This window comes from Periplaneta americana, chromosome 1 (assembly GCF_040183065.1).
Source record: "Periplaneta americana isolate PAMFEO1 chromosome 1, P.americana_PAMFEO1_priV1, whole genome shotgun sequence".
Lineage (NCBI taxonomy): Eukaryota > Metazoa > Arthropoda > Insecta > Blattodea > Blattidae > Periplaneta > Periplaneta americana.
Window position 1 is genome coordinate 45232240 of NC_091117.1, and position 13955 is coordinate 45246194.

Below are 13955 nucleotides of genomic sequence, written 5' to 3' on the forward strand. Positions count from 1 at the left end.
TGTTTGACTGCGTCTGCACCTCTCTCTGTCGATCCCATGATATAAGAAATGACTCAATTCCGATAGAAAATATGTTGAAAAATAGCACAAAAATTGCTGTGTCTTTTCCAATAAATTTTTTCCAATGAAATTGTGTTTTTTTTTTGTGTTTACACCCCTGGCGAACTTATTTTTACAGCCATTGTAATTGCGGTCGAGTGGCCAAAATTTGTATAAGCACTTCTTTTGATATTATTAAAATAGTGGAAGAAAAAAAATAACTTTTTATCTGCCCCCATCAGAACGTTTGCTTGTAAGATAAAGGAAAAGAGCATGCAAAAAATGAAGGTTTTAAGAGAAAACTATAGATATTAATGGGAGTTTACAGTGTATTCCAGTGTGTGGTCCATGTCAGTGCCTTCATTCTCCATCTCCTTCCGCTCCTCACTTTTGTTACCAGACACTTCCAGATGGGGAAGTGTGAATAACAAAACAGATTGTGGGCGCAGCGTGCATTCTTACAATCTTTGTGTTAAAAATAATCTCTACTACAGTAGATATCCCTTCCGACCCATGTTGGGGACACAACGTCCTATTCAGGACATGGTGAAAGTTTCCCTCCTTCCAAAGAAATTCTAGACACCCTCGTACCGACAAAAGAACAGTAGCGGTCAAAGCCCTTACTTAAACTAAGCTGTTGTCAAGCATTTTATATTACTTCCGTTGTATGAGGTGAAACCTTCAGTGGAAAGAGGGATGGGCTTTAGAGTTTGTTCCAAACCATAAAACTCAAACTTCACTGTTATTCACTTATTCAGTAGGTAATTGCTACTGACCTATACTTACTTACTTACTTACTTATTTACAAATGGCTTTTAAGGAACCCGAAGGTTCATTGCCGCCCACACATAAGCCCGCCATCGGTCCCTATCCTGTGCCAGATTAATCCAGTCTCTATCATCATATCCCACCTCCCTCAAATCCATTTTAATATTATCCTCCCATCTACGTCTCGGCCTCCCCAAAGGTCTTTTTCCCTCCGGTCTCCCAACTAACACTCTATATGCATTTCTTAATTCGCCCATACGTGCTACATGCCCTGCCCATCTCAAACGTCTGGATTTAATGTTCCTAATTATGTTAGGTGAAGAATACAATGCGTGCAGTTCTGCGTTGTGTAACTTTCTCCATTCTCCTGTAACTTCATCCCGCTTAGCCCCAAATATTTTCCTAAGCACCTTATTCTCAAACACCCTTAACCTATGTTCCTTTCTCAGAGTGAGAGTCCAAGTTTCACAACCATACAGAAGAACCGGTAATCTAACTGTTTTATAAATTCTAACTTTCAAAATTTTTGACAGCAGACTAGATGATAAAAGCTTCTCAACCGAATAATAACACGCATTTCCCATATTTATTCTGCGTTTAATTTCCTCCCGAGTGTCATTTATATTTGTTACTGTTGCTCCGATATATTTTAATTTTGCCACCCCTTCGAAGGGTAAATCTCCAATTTGCTAGTGCTACTGACCTATTCTCTTAGAAAAAGATTTAACAAATCTATCGGTAAAGAAGAAATTAAAATGCATTCCAAATGATCTAAAAGTTCTTCAAAGTATTAAAAATGTCCAAAAAAATGCCGAAAAAAAATTTAAAAATGACCTATTAGTTCACCAAATGAAATACCTAATGAATTAGCTCATATATCTTGTGAATGTCTTCTATAAATGTTAGTAATCGAATTAATGATAATGCCTATTAATAAAATGTTTAGTTGCATTGAATTGTGGAGGGCTTACCGTCATGGGAATGCCAGTAGAAAGTCCCCGGCTGGTTGGCATAGAAATTGTATCTGAATTTTGTGTCTTGTAGAATAGCACACTGAGTTACCATGGGGACGCCGTCGTACCATTGCGTTCCCCTCTGAAATATCCCGTGCCAATGGAGAGTCGTGCTTCTGGCAGGCATTTTATTCTCAACATCCACCACTATTTCATCGCCTAAGCACACCTGAAAAAAATGGACAGATGCATTGCTTTACTATGCTGCATATCTTTACGTATAATTATGTTTTCTCCTCTTATGCCCCGTATTTTTCCATTTATCTTGTTCCCCTTCATTCCCTTTGTTGTCCTTATATTCTCCTATTTTCTCCATGTCTCGTATTTCTTCTTCTTTTTTCCTTGTTCTCCTTGCACTCAACAAATTTTCCTTTTTTCTCCCTTGTCCTTCCTCTTTTCTCCTTGCATTCTAATGTTGTTTTTGTATGCCCGAGTTCTCCTGGTCTTCCTCTTGTTCTCCTTGTATTCTCTTTCTTCATTTAGTCTCCTTTTTCATGTATTCCTCTTGATTGATTTATTGTATTACGAATTGGCAGATATGCCGTGTGGTTATGTCGGTCCAATACAAAAGTTAACAAAATATACGAAACACGATAGAAAGAACACAACAGGATTATTCACGAAGATCCTGCAATACTCCAGAAAATGTTTCCTAACATCACTGGCATTAATAAAATGCATAATAATAATAATAATAATAATAATAATAATAATAATAATAATAATAGTAGTAGTAGTAGCAGTAGTAGTAGTAGTAGTAGTAATAGTAGTAGTAATAGTAATAGTAGTAATTAAATAGTGAAGTACAAAGCAAACAATGAATACAATATTTTTAGGTACACACAGTAAGGAAAATTATGATTATATATAGCTCAAGTTATCACATTACTTACTTCCTTACTTACAAATGGCTTTTAAGGAACCCGAAGGTTCATTGCCGCCCTCACATAAGCCCGCCATCGGTCCCTATCCTGTGCAAGATTAATCCAGTCTCTATCATCATATCCCACCTCCCTCAAATCCATTTTAATATTATCCTCCCATCTACGTCTCGGCCTCATTAAAGGTTTTTTTCCCTCCGGTCTCCCAACTATATGCATTTCTGGATTCGCCCATACGTGCTACATGCCTTGCCCATCTCAAACGTCTGGATTTATTGTTCCTAATTATGTCAGGTGAAGAATACAATCCGTGCAGTTCTGCGTTGTGTAACTTTCTCCATTCTCCTGTAACTTCATCCTATTCCGAGGCTTATTGTAGGGATTCGTAACAAGCTGTTTTTTACGGTGATGGGTTGTTAGCCCTTATCGGCTGTCCACGACTGCTTATTCAATACATTCGCAGCTACCCTCCATATCTGGAGGCCGTCTCCTGTGTTATCATATTACAGATATACTATTATCGGGAAATATGAAAACAAAAAAAGAAAATAAGTTAAATATCACTAGAACATAAAAAAATGTGAATACGTGGAAACATGCAATACAACACTTGTCATAATATTCATTATGTCGGTACTAGACGGTAGGTTTCTCTATAATAAAGATACTGTTGTTATAATTCGAAAAGTCCCGCAGCACTAAGCACAGGGATTATATTGATGGAGGGGTAGGAGGACTATTGCTTATGTCGATGTAGATTTTGTTACTCTGACATTAAACGTTACAGGAGGGGAAACGATTATGTGTTAAAAATACTCAAATTTAAATATGTTATTTTCTTAGTTCAAGGAAGTGGTTGACTCCTGATAACCTCCTCCCTTGAACTAAAAAAATGTGCCCAAAAAAGAACAGATTTGTCTAGTATTGATTTAATCGTGACCAAATTCGAAGAATAGTGTATAAAGGTGGTAAGCTGCAAACTTAGTTTTTACTTTGGATGGGAGTCAAAGCGAGAGAAATGTAGGCCTATAGACAGAATGAAAATTAGTTATAAAAATGGTTGTTATTCAAAATCAGTGTTGCGGCTAGTTAAACAAAGGAGTAGCCTATGTTCGTCTGGCGTATGCAGAGAGACTAAACTTTTATCTGTTAGCACTGCGGATTCTCATAGAAATCGCGTTGATTCAAATTTATTTTCAAAATGTTTCCTTTGCATAAACTTTTCGAGTTAATCGCGAGATTTGAAATAAGAATAGTTAACTTGTATTACATAAATAACATTTATGCTTGTTAAACACTAATATGACATACTTAAAACTCAGAAAAATGAAAAGAATATCATAGTAGTTTTTATATTAATTACTGGTTATTCATTCATTCATCGTGTTCTGCCCAAGGGCAGGTCTTTCACTGCAAACCTAGCACTCTCCAGTCTCTCTTATTTTCTGCCTTCCTCTTTGTCTCTTCATACAACCCATACGAGTATATCTTAATGTCGCTATCATCTGATATCTTCTTCTGCCCCGACTCTTCTCCCGTTCACCATTCCTTCCAGTGCATCCTTAAGAAGACAATTTCTTCTCATTCAATGACCCAGCCAATTCCATTCCTCTTTCTGATCAGTTTCAGCATCATTCGTTCTTCATCCATTCTTTCCAACACAGCTTCGTTTCTTATTCTGTCTGTCCATTTCACACGCTGCATCCTTCTCCATATACACATTTGAAATGCTTCTAGTCGCTTCTCTTCACTTCGTCGTAATGTTCATGTTTCTGCCCCATACAATGCTACACTCCACACAAAGCACTTCACTAGTCTCTTCCTTACTTCTTTCTCAGAGATCCGCAGAAGATGCTCCTTTTTCTATTCAAAGTTTCCTTTGGCATTCCAAATCTCATTTTTGACTTCTTGGCAGCAGCTCATGTTACTGCTTCTAGTACACCCCAAGTATTTGAAGCTGTCCACTTTAATTTAGACTTTGCAAGTTTATCTTCTTTACTTTTCTTCCTATGACCATGGTCTTCGTCTTGTTGGCATTTATCTTCATTCCATACTGCTCACAGCTGTCATTTAGCTCCAGTAGCATATCTGTTAGTATCATCTCCTCTTCCGCTAACAACGCCATATCGTCAGCAAATCTTATACCCTTTAATCTCTTTCCTCCTACTATCACTCCTCCTATATTATTATTATGATTATTATTATTACTATTATAATTATTATTATCATTGTAATTGTTATTACAATTATTATTATCATTATTATTAATATTACAATCATTATTATTGGTATTATTATTATTATTATTTTTATTGTTATGAGGACTGGAGCTGTCTTCTTTCATTTTACTGCCCTAGCACAAGAGCCATTCCACTTCAAACCTATGAAGATTTCATATTACTATCTCCAATTTTTTATATTTTTCGGACATTTTTTTTTCTCTAAAATAAATTTGATCCGTGTCTATTTTTTTTTTATAAATATAATTGTGACAGATATTAAATTATGAAATTTTCGACAAACTATTTGTACCAATTCCTCGGATCTATCTATCTGCGGTTCTAATTATTCATATTATTTAGTCTTGGCCTCAGATAATGAAAGGTAAAAATCGCAGTGAAATAGTGACATATTCTGCACAACAGGATTTGTGGTTTATCCACTTCTTTCACTGGACACCTCACTAATTTCAGGAGATACCTATATTTTTAGGTTATTGACGTTATAAGCGAATATGCTGAGTATTTACTAATTATATAAAATATGCTTATTTTAATGCATATATGAAAACTGTTTTCATCATTAAACTATTATTGCTGAAGTAATTTCTGACACGAGCGAAATCCGGCCACTGGAATATTGCATATCCGCCAGCAGCCATGGTTGCACTAGCGTGGATCTCTTACTCAGAGTAAGAGGCGATAGCCCGAGGGTGCAGGGTGTTGATGATCGATACTTTAACTTATCCCATAGGGCTGTGAGTAGAATTTTGAAGGGGAAAACATTTTTTTCATGAAGTAAACCTAGACCTAGTTCATAATAAACAGTACCGGTATATTAATTATAATATCATGACTTCAAATGAAGTGTATGACTCCGGTACTGGTTACTAAATAATAGTAATATGCGTTACAAGAGCGGTATGTTGTAGTTTTCATGTTCAAGGAAAAGTTTGAAAAAGCGAAACGTAGTTGAGCTTTTTTAATTTCCGAGAATTGACAGAAAACATACCGCTCGTGTATCGTACATTATTTTGTGCGAAGATAGTTTATTACGTACCTGAAAGAGGAATTTCTACTTAGTTGCAATGAAATCTCCATCTTGGTTTCTGTTCAATGACAGCAAATTTGCAAACAAAAACTTCTATCTTCAACATTGTTGCTTTAAAATGTTTTCTGTGTTTACTATACTCCAGCAGGCCGTGATATACATGTCTTTTTTCCACCAGTCTATAAATGCGAACTTAAAACAAACGGTAAGGATATGTAATGATTTATTTTTCATTTTAATATTTTAACAATATTATTTATATAACATATTGCATTAATAACACCGGCAAGCTTGTTGATTTTTCCACGGCTTCCTTAATGTTACTTGCATCACGAATGCAGTAACTTTAGTGGAGTTGTAGAGTTTACTTAATTTTTGCAAATATTTAAAAACAATAATTAACAGTGCAATTTAGGTGAAATTGCAGTGGTAAGTTTCCAATTTATAATTATTACTATATTGAACGTCTCTAAAAATAATATGTTAAAAGCCTAAAGCAATAAAATCGATATGTCACTTAAGCGGCAAGAAGAGGGAAATTGTTATGTGTGTTAGGTTGGGAATACTGAATGTGGAATTTTAGACTTTCCGCGGATTGGTTTCGTGCGGAAACCAAGCAAATACACACGATCTCGCACAAAGTAGTTTACAACCTCGGCTTTATAATCCCAAGACAAAAATAATTAGTTTGAACTGGTAAATAGCCTCTCCAAGTATCGCTTTACAACACAGCTTGGTTTCTTCTAACTGTCTTGTGCCGATATGTTGCACTGGCTCCAACCTGGAAAGACACTACTCCTTCCCACTGACTGAGCCAAGAATAAATTTCTGACGGAGAGAGTGTAATTAAAATTATTTCCTTTGCATCCGTAGGGATTATTTTGATTCTGTAATTTTTAATTGATATTCTTACGTACAGACTAACTGTGGGAGTTGAGGAATCAATTCCTACCTGTATGGAGGGTCCTGGCAGTCTTCTGTTGGCAGTAAGAATTCCTTTCTCGAACCCATCTGCAGGGACGCATTGGACATTTGCACACTGAGAAATGTCTTCTGTACAATTCTGGCAAGCACTGTCAAAAGAAATATCTTCATTATTTAAAAATATGACGCATATTTGTGTCTCATAATCTCATCTAGAATATTCCGTTATACAGACCATCCGTCAAGAAACAGGTTTCGCTCAGGTAACTGGCGTCTTCCTTTGACTCTTAGGGTGCTATTCATATACATTTCGCAGCACGCGCTACGAGCGTACTAAGCTAGCCCCGGCTATCCACTGGTTACTAGTACAGAATTCAAATCATATCCTATCGCTAACACTTATTTATGAATACGAAAAACGCTGATCATCCACCGGAAGCCCGCGCTAAAAATGTCTATGAATACGGCCCTTAGAGATTGAAATCTACTTCGAGGAAATAGTGTGTAGACATACATTTCTCGTGAATCTACGTTGGAAACTTTTCGACTTGTTTAGTATAAAAATGACACAGCCTGAAGGGGCATCAAGGTTAGAACAATTATTATACGGCTCACTTCCAATCAGTGCAATTCAATTTAGCTCGAAATAATGCAGAACGTATTACTGTAGGGAATCTTCATTTTTGTTGTGCAGATTAGGAAGAAAATGTAAAAAAATTGCCGTGTCATAAAGCTACATAAATATCCTGGCGATAAACAGCCAGAGAATTCAACAATTCAGAAATTAGAAAAAAAAGATGACCTGAGAAATCCAACGTGTATCTAGAAATCTTTCCATAATATGTGAAATGTCATTTTTAATTTAGTTTTAGTAGTAATATATTTATAGTTTTATATCTGAGTTCAGTTTTGTTATACGGCTGCCAAACTTTGACATTGTCCAAGAGACAACGTCCAAGTATACAAAGATGCCAGAGGAAGATGCAAAGAAAAATACTGGGCATCACGCTACGAGACAGAATGACAAACGAAACAATACAAAGACTGGCGAACACTACTGACGCAGCAGAACGAGCCAGGGCAACGAAGTGGACCTGCTGGGGGGGGGGCATGTGGCGAGACTACACCAGACAAGATGGACTCATGCAGTCACGATGTGGGACCCCTACGTCGGAAAGAGGGGACAGGGAAGACCACTGCTTGCCAAAGAGGCGGGGAAACAGTGGTCGAGGACAGCAAAGAACAGAGTTTTGTGGAAATAACTAAGTAAGGTCATTGTAAATAGATAACGTAATAGGTGTTAAGATATTGTAAATAGTAAAGTCAGTATTAGTGAAAGTGTGAGATAAATGTTGTAAATAGTAAAGTCAGTGTTGAGAAAATGTAGGTTAAATAGTATAAATAGCAATCAGTGTTTGTCAAAGTGCTGGTGTTAGCATTATGTGGGTAATGCAAAAAAAATGAACAAACAACAGAGTGCTGAGACTAGTTAAAGTTTAACAGGGTCATTAACCATGTCACAAAAGTACTATACACGACAAGCTCGCCTGGATTGGCTCACCAAGCGAGTACAATTGAGCCATTCCTTTCGAGGGGGATCTAACCCCATCACAGGAGGCCTGTGCCCAACATGGGACATCATGGCTAGCATTCACTAGCTTTAACCCATTTATGCCCACTGGGTCGTTAACGACGTTAACGACCCAGTGATTATAATTTGTATAAAATATCCCGATAGTGTCATATTGTGACTTCTATAAATTAGGTTGGTAACTGAGAGTGTTGTCTTGAGTTATAAACATCTGTGTTTGATTAGTGCTGCACCATTCTCATTTTATTTGAAACTATCTCTCAGCTTGCGTAATTGACTAGAATTCTGCAGCACATAGTCAATAATTTCTATTTGTTGGCATGGAGTGTGGCTCATTGTCGAGCTTTTGAATACGAATCTAAAACATCAAAATGTAAGTAATACAATATATCCGGATAGCATTGTAACAGTTATAGTAATATAGCAACAATGACAATAGTTTTTTAGAGTGGGTCGTTAACGACCCAGTGGGAAAATGAGGGGTACCATTTTGTCGCTTAGTAATATTTGTGTTTATATGATTCTTTTTCGTTAGTAATAGTTTATTTTTGTTTTGATATACTAGGAAGGGACTGAAAACTCATGAAATAATATCTGAACTTGAAGCAACAGACACGAGGAGCATATCTGGAGAAATTGATGTTCATATTGCACCACCTGTACGTGGAGAAAGCGATGGGGATTCTGAAATAAGGAGTGTAATAATCCAGACTGCTTGACGAGGACATATTGGAAGCAGAAGCTGAGGCAAGGTTTTCAAATGAAACAAGAGATGATGAAAATGATTCCCCTGAGTCTACATTGGAGGCTACGGTATTGTTGGAAGTAGAAGCTGAGGTAGAGACTACAACTAAAACAAGAGGGGATACAAACTATAATCCAAGATCTGTACTGGAAGAAGGGTCAGGCCCTCCCTAATTTTCCACCAGTTTATAATCCTGTCCAGTGGAGTCATCCATTATCACTTTCTAAAGACAGTCATGCAGCTGAATATTTTGACAGTTGTTTCAAATGTGTTTGGCGTGCACTCTATAGGAACAGCAGATCGGTACTCAGCCAAAGAGAAGAAGAGGATATCCATTACACAATCCACCTCATCAAGAAATACAATAGTTTTATGGGAGGTGTTGATCAGATGGATCAAAACATAGCAGCATACAGAATTGGAATAAGAGGGAAAAAATTCTATGTTCCAATTCTTTTGTGGATGTTTGATATCGCCATGAATATTGCATGGTTAACAGCAAGATCAAAAGGAATTTCCTTGGATAATTTGTCATTCAGATGGACAACTGTAATCGATATGATGCAGAAATATGGAACACCAGTATCTTCACCGGGGCCCAGAAAGCATCTGAATGTGGGAAATATGGTCGCAGGTCCAGCACGTCGCAATGCTGGACACTTGCTGGCGGTTGGTCAGCCACGTCGCCGATTCGCTGTCTGCAAAAAACAAGACTACTAAAGGCTGTTCCAAACCTTCATGCCCGGCTCTGCTTCAAGACAAGTGCGTCAGAGAGTTTCAATACATAACATGGTAATTATGTGTTTGGATAATATTGAGTCATTTATATTTTACTATACGTATTTTTATAACTAAACTTCATGTGAATATTTACTTGTGCACTGTAAAATTATAAATATTACATGTAAAACATCAATAATATGTTGGTTCAATAACATAAAGAAATAATATTCACAATTACTGTCGTTGCAAGTAGTAATTTAGATATAAATAAAAAGAAAGAAAAAATGTATATCAGATTTTCCCACTGGGTCGTTAACGACCCACCCTGAAAAAGGGCCTAAATGTAAAGATTCATCTGTGTTCGCTCATTTACAATTAAAATTGTATAAAAACAAAAACTATGTGTGACATTCACAACATATGGACAAAAATAAAGTTATGGGCATAAATGGGAATAAGAGTAATATTGTGATAGTTCTTTTTGAGAAGTTATTACAATTTTACTGAGCGAGAGAAAGACCGGTTTTGTGCAGAAACTTATCCACGAACATTCCCCTTAACTTGGATTATGAATTTATGGATTAATAATAGCAAAGGAATCTATTTTTCGTCATAAATTATTAATATCAATTGAGTATGATGAATAATATTAATACGTATCTGTTTTACAAGTCTGTCTTATGAGAAGTGAAGAATTGCGAAGGATTGTGTCAAGGAAATTCGCTGAAACTGCCCAAGAAGAAAGTGCTCGGATGTAGGCCTACTTTTTACGATATTTTTCGAAGACTTTTTCGTGTACCTCATACACAGTTCGTATTGAAAGCTTACTCTTTAAATGTTTCCTCTGCAATATTTATCAACAGTAATCTCACTAGAGGTTTTTTTGTTTGTCTAGAGAAAATTAAAACTCGAGTGGAATTTAATTGACTATTACACGATTAGAAGATAGTATATAAAGCTTAGAAGAAATGAAGTACTCTAATACAATAAAATATTAATTGACTTACAAAAATACAGTACTAATCAGTCTTCAAATGTATTATTGTACCATCTCATCATTACAAATATTCCGATAGAAGGCGGTAGTGTGTTATGTTGAGTTGTTCTCTTGTTACCAGTTGTACCAACTATACAATCTTCATTGAAGTCAATGATTACTTGTGAAGAAGCCTTTGTTGATTCAGTTTCATTTTTATTAAAACAGTTGCGTTCCACTTGAATTATCAATACAAAAAATATATATTAACCCCTTCAGATCTGAATTTATGTTAAACAAAATTGAAAAAAAAAAAAAAAAAAAAAACTGGTCACATAATCATTCTGGGGATCCAAAATTCCCAAACCAAGTCTTCACAGAAAATCAAAATTTGGGGACAATTTTGACCCTTGGGGCCCCAAAATTTTGAATTTTATTTTTAATTCAGGTATAGAAATGTTTCAAAAATAATATTCTCCATTTCCATCACATTGAAATTTTCAAAATATGTAAAAGTATCAAAGACATTCCAAGAAAGAAAAAAAGAAACTATGTACACTATAATGTACATCAAGTCTGAAGAGGTTAAACAATCTCTGATATGTAGGCCTAATAATCCATAATATCATACAGCAAAAGTTGTAACATAACCTAAATAATATAAGAAAGATAAATGATAGAAACCTTTTTAATTAAGGAAGATGAAATAAACATGAATCGTTTTAAAAGGTACAGTTATTGAAAGTACAATGTTGGAAAACAAAGAAACAAATGCTAAAAGGTGATAAAAACAAACAAATGCTAGGGAGACGATAAAAAGAAATACTAGAGAGGTGATAAAATTGTAATATAAGCAGCCATTTTTGGTCGTTCCGTACCGTTTTATTGGTCAAAAGTAGTATCACGTAGTAAAAGTGTAATTGTATAACACTTTGTAAGGAAACTTTGGTCCTTTTGAATTTGGAAGGATCGCTTTTGAAATTTGCCTTACCAAAATCTCCTAAGTAGGCCGATAAACCACTCAAGATTTCAGGTAGTGATAAGACGAAGTTCAGGAAAAAGAACGTACCTCCTCAATATTTGAAGCATAAGTTGTGTAAAGATTTTTTAAAGTTTTTGTACTTGTAGTAAATGAAATGAAGTAAATAATTTAGATGATGACTATGATGATGGCAAGGAGGATGACTTTCCTTCTACCAGGGATTCATTATTTTATATGTTATTGAAACTAATTTTTTGAAAAAGTGTATTTTAATGTATTAGGCCCACTGTTATCTAAACGGTCAAACAGGAGGACAAATGCACAGGACCTTGAGATCAAACTGCGATGAGCTAAGATGGAATTTGTTGCCGAGGAAGACGGTGCTGGTGTGAATTTCTTACTCTGTTAAAGTGGCGTAGGCTTCGAGCGTAAAGCGATAGTAACACAACCGTGGTGCTCCGTCCTTCTTGCATTCTCTGGCGCAGTTCGAGGTATCGCTGTCACGTACGAATTCCTTGTAGTCTCCCACATCGTCAGGCTGCAGAAAATTTTCGAGGTTCACACTGCCTGAAAAAGTTTTCATAAGCTCTTTAATTTCTCCAATTTTTAGCGTAGATAAAGAGAGAACTATACTGAAACATGTGGCATTGTATGGTGGCAGAAACATGGACGTTACGGTGAAGTGAAGAGAAACGGCTAGAAGCATTTGTGGGTATGGAGAAGAATGGAACGTGTTATGTGGACAGAGAGATTAAGAATTGAAGCTGCGCTAGAAACAGGCAGTGGGTGAAGAAAGAAAGATGCTGATACTGATCGGAAAGAGAAAAAGGAATTGGTTGAAACACTGGCTAAAAAGAATCTGCCGTGATGGTAATGTGGTCTGATGTTCTAGTCCTATAATTTACATTATTTACATAACTTTACATTTCACCACTGAAGATATTTTTATTTATGTATTTATATTAACTTATACTACCTGAAAGTTAGAATTTATAAAACAGTTATATTACCGGTTCTTCTGTATGGTTGTGAAACTTGGACTCTCACTCTGAGAGAGGAAGATAGGTTAAGGGTGTTTGAGAATAAGGTGCTTAGGAAAATATTTGGGGCTAAGCAGTATGAAGTTACAGGAGAATGGACAAAGTTACACAACGCAGAACTGCACGCATTGTATTCTTCACCTGACATAATTAGGAACATTAAATCCAGACGTTTGAGATGGGCAGGGCATGTAGCACGTATGGGCGAATCCAGAAATGCATATAGAGTGTTAATTGGGAGACCGGAGGGAAAAAGACCTTTAGGGAGGCCGAGACGCAGATGGGAGGATAATATTAAAATGGATTTGAGGGAGGTGGGATATGATGATAGAGACTGGGTTAATCTTGCACAGGATAGGGACCGATGGCGGGCTTATGTGAGGACGGCAATGAAACTTCAGGTTCCTTAAAAGCCATTTGTAAGTAAGTATACTACCTTAAATAAACGCTTGTCAGTATAGGTATGTTTTTTTATTAATTTAATTCCATAAAATAATGATTTATTTGTACAATTTACGTAAAATTTCCATCTCGTAATTTACACAGCAAACCCTGCTGATGATATTGTAGTGAAAATAATATATAATACGTATGTAACATTAGAGAATATGTAGCCTACATTTAATTAGTAGTGCGACAGCAAGCAGGTGCTTGATCTGCTTAAAGGCATCTCTTGTAAATAATTATTTCTAGTACACATAGGTAGGCCAGGGTAATTGTAAACATTTTTCACTGATTTCAAATATATTTCAACATTACACAACCCTCAGTAGCGGTAAGCATGACAAAGATCTTTCTTTTCCCTGAAAATGGGTTTGAAATAATAAGGTTGACATTTTTCATCTTTTAATTGCTAGTTTACATTTACCCCACCTGTTTACATTTACCCCTTTGAGAGAGGGGTAATTGTAAACACCAATTTTCGCACGGGCTATAAGACACAGAACATTTTTTGTTCTGTTTCAGAAGAAAGAGCTGTACTCCTTCCAACTCCAATTTTGGT

At 36.1% G+C, this 13955-nt stretch overlaps 1 protein-coding gene across 1 annotated transcript in view; it reads right to left on the bottom strand.

Annotated features, from left to right (window-relative positions):
- The window catches only part of LOC138690925 (uncharacterized), a 125824-nt gene extending 125669 nt beyond the window's left edge, over positions 1-155 (bottom strand). Inside the window, exon 1 of the mRNA XM_069821080.1 lies at positions 150-155. The gene's annotated coding sequence lies outside the window, so the exon portion shown is untranslated. The remainder of the gene's footprint in view (positions 1-149) is intronic.
- Positions 156-13955: the final 13800 nt, after the last annotated feature.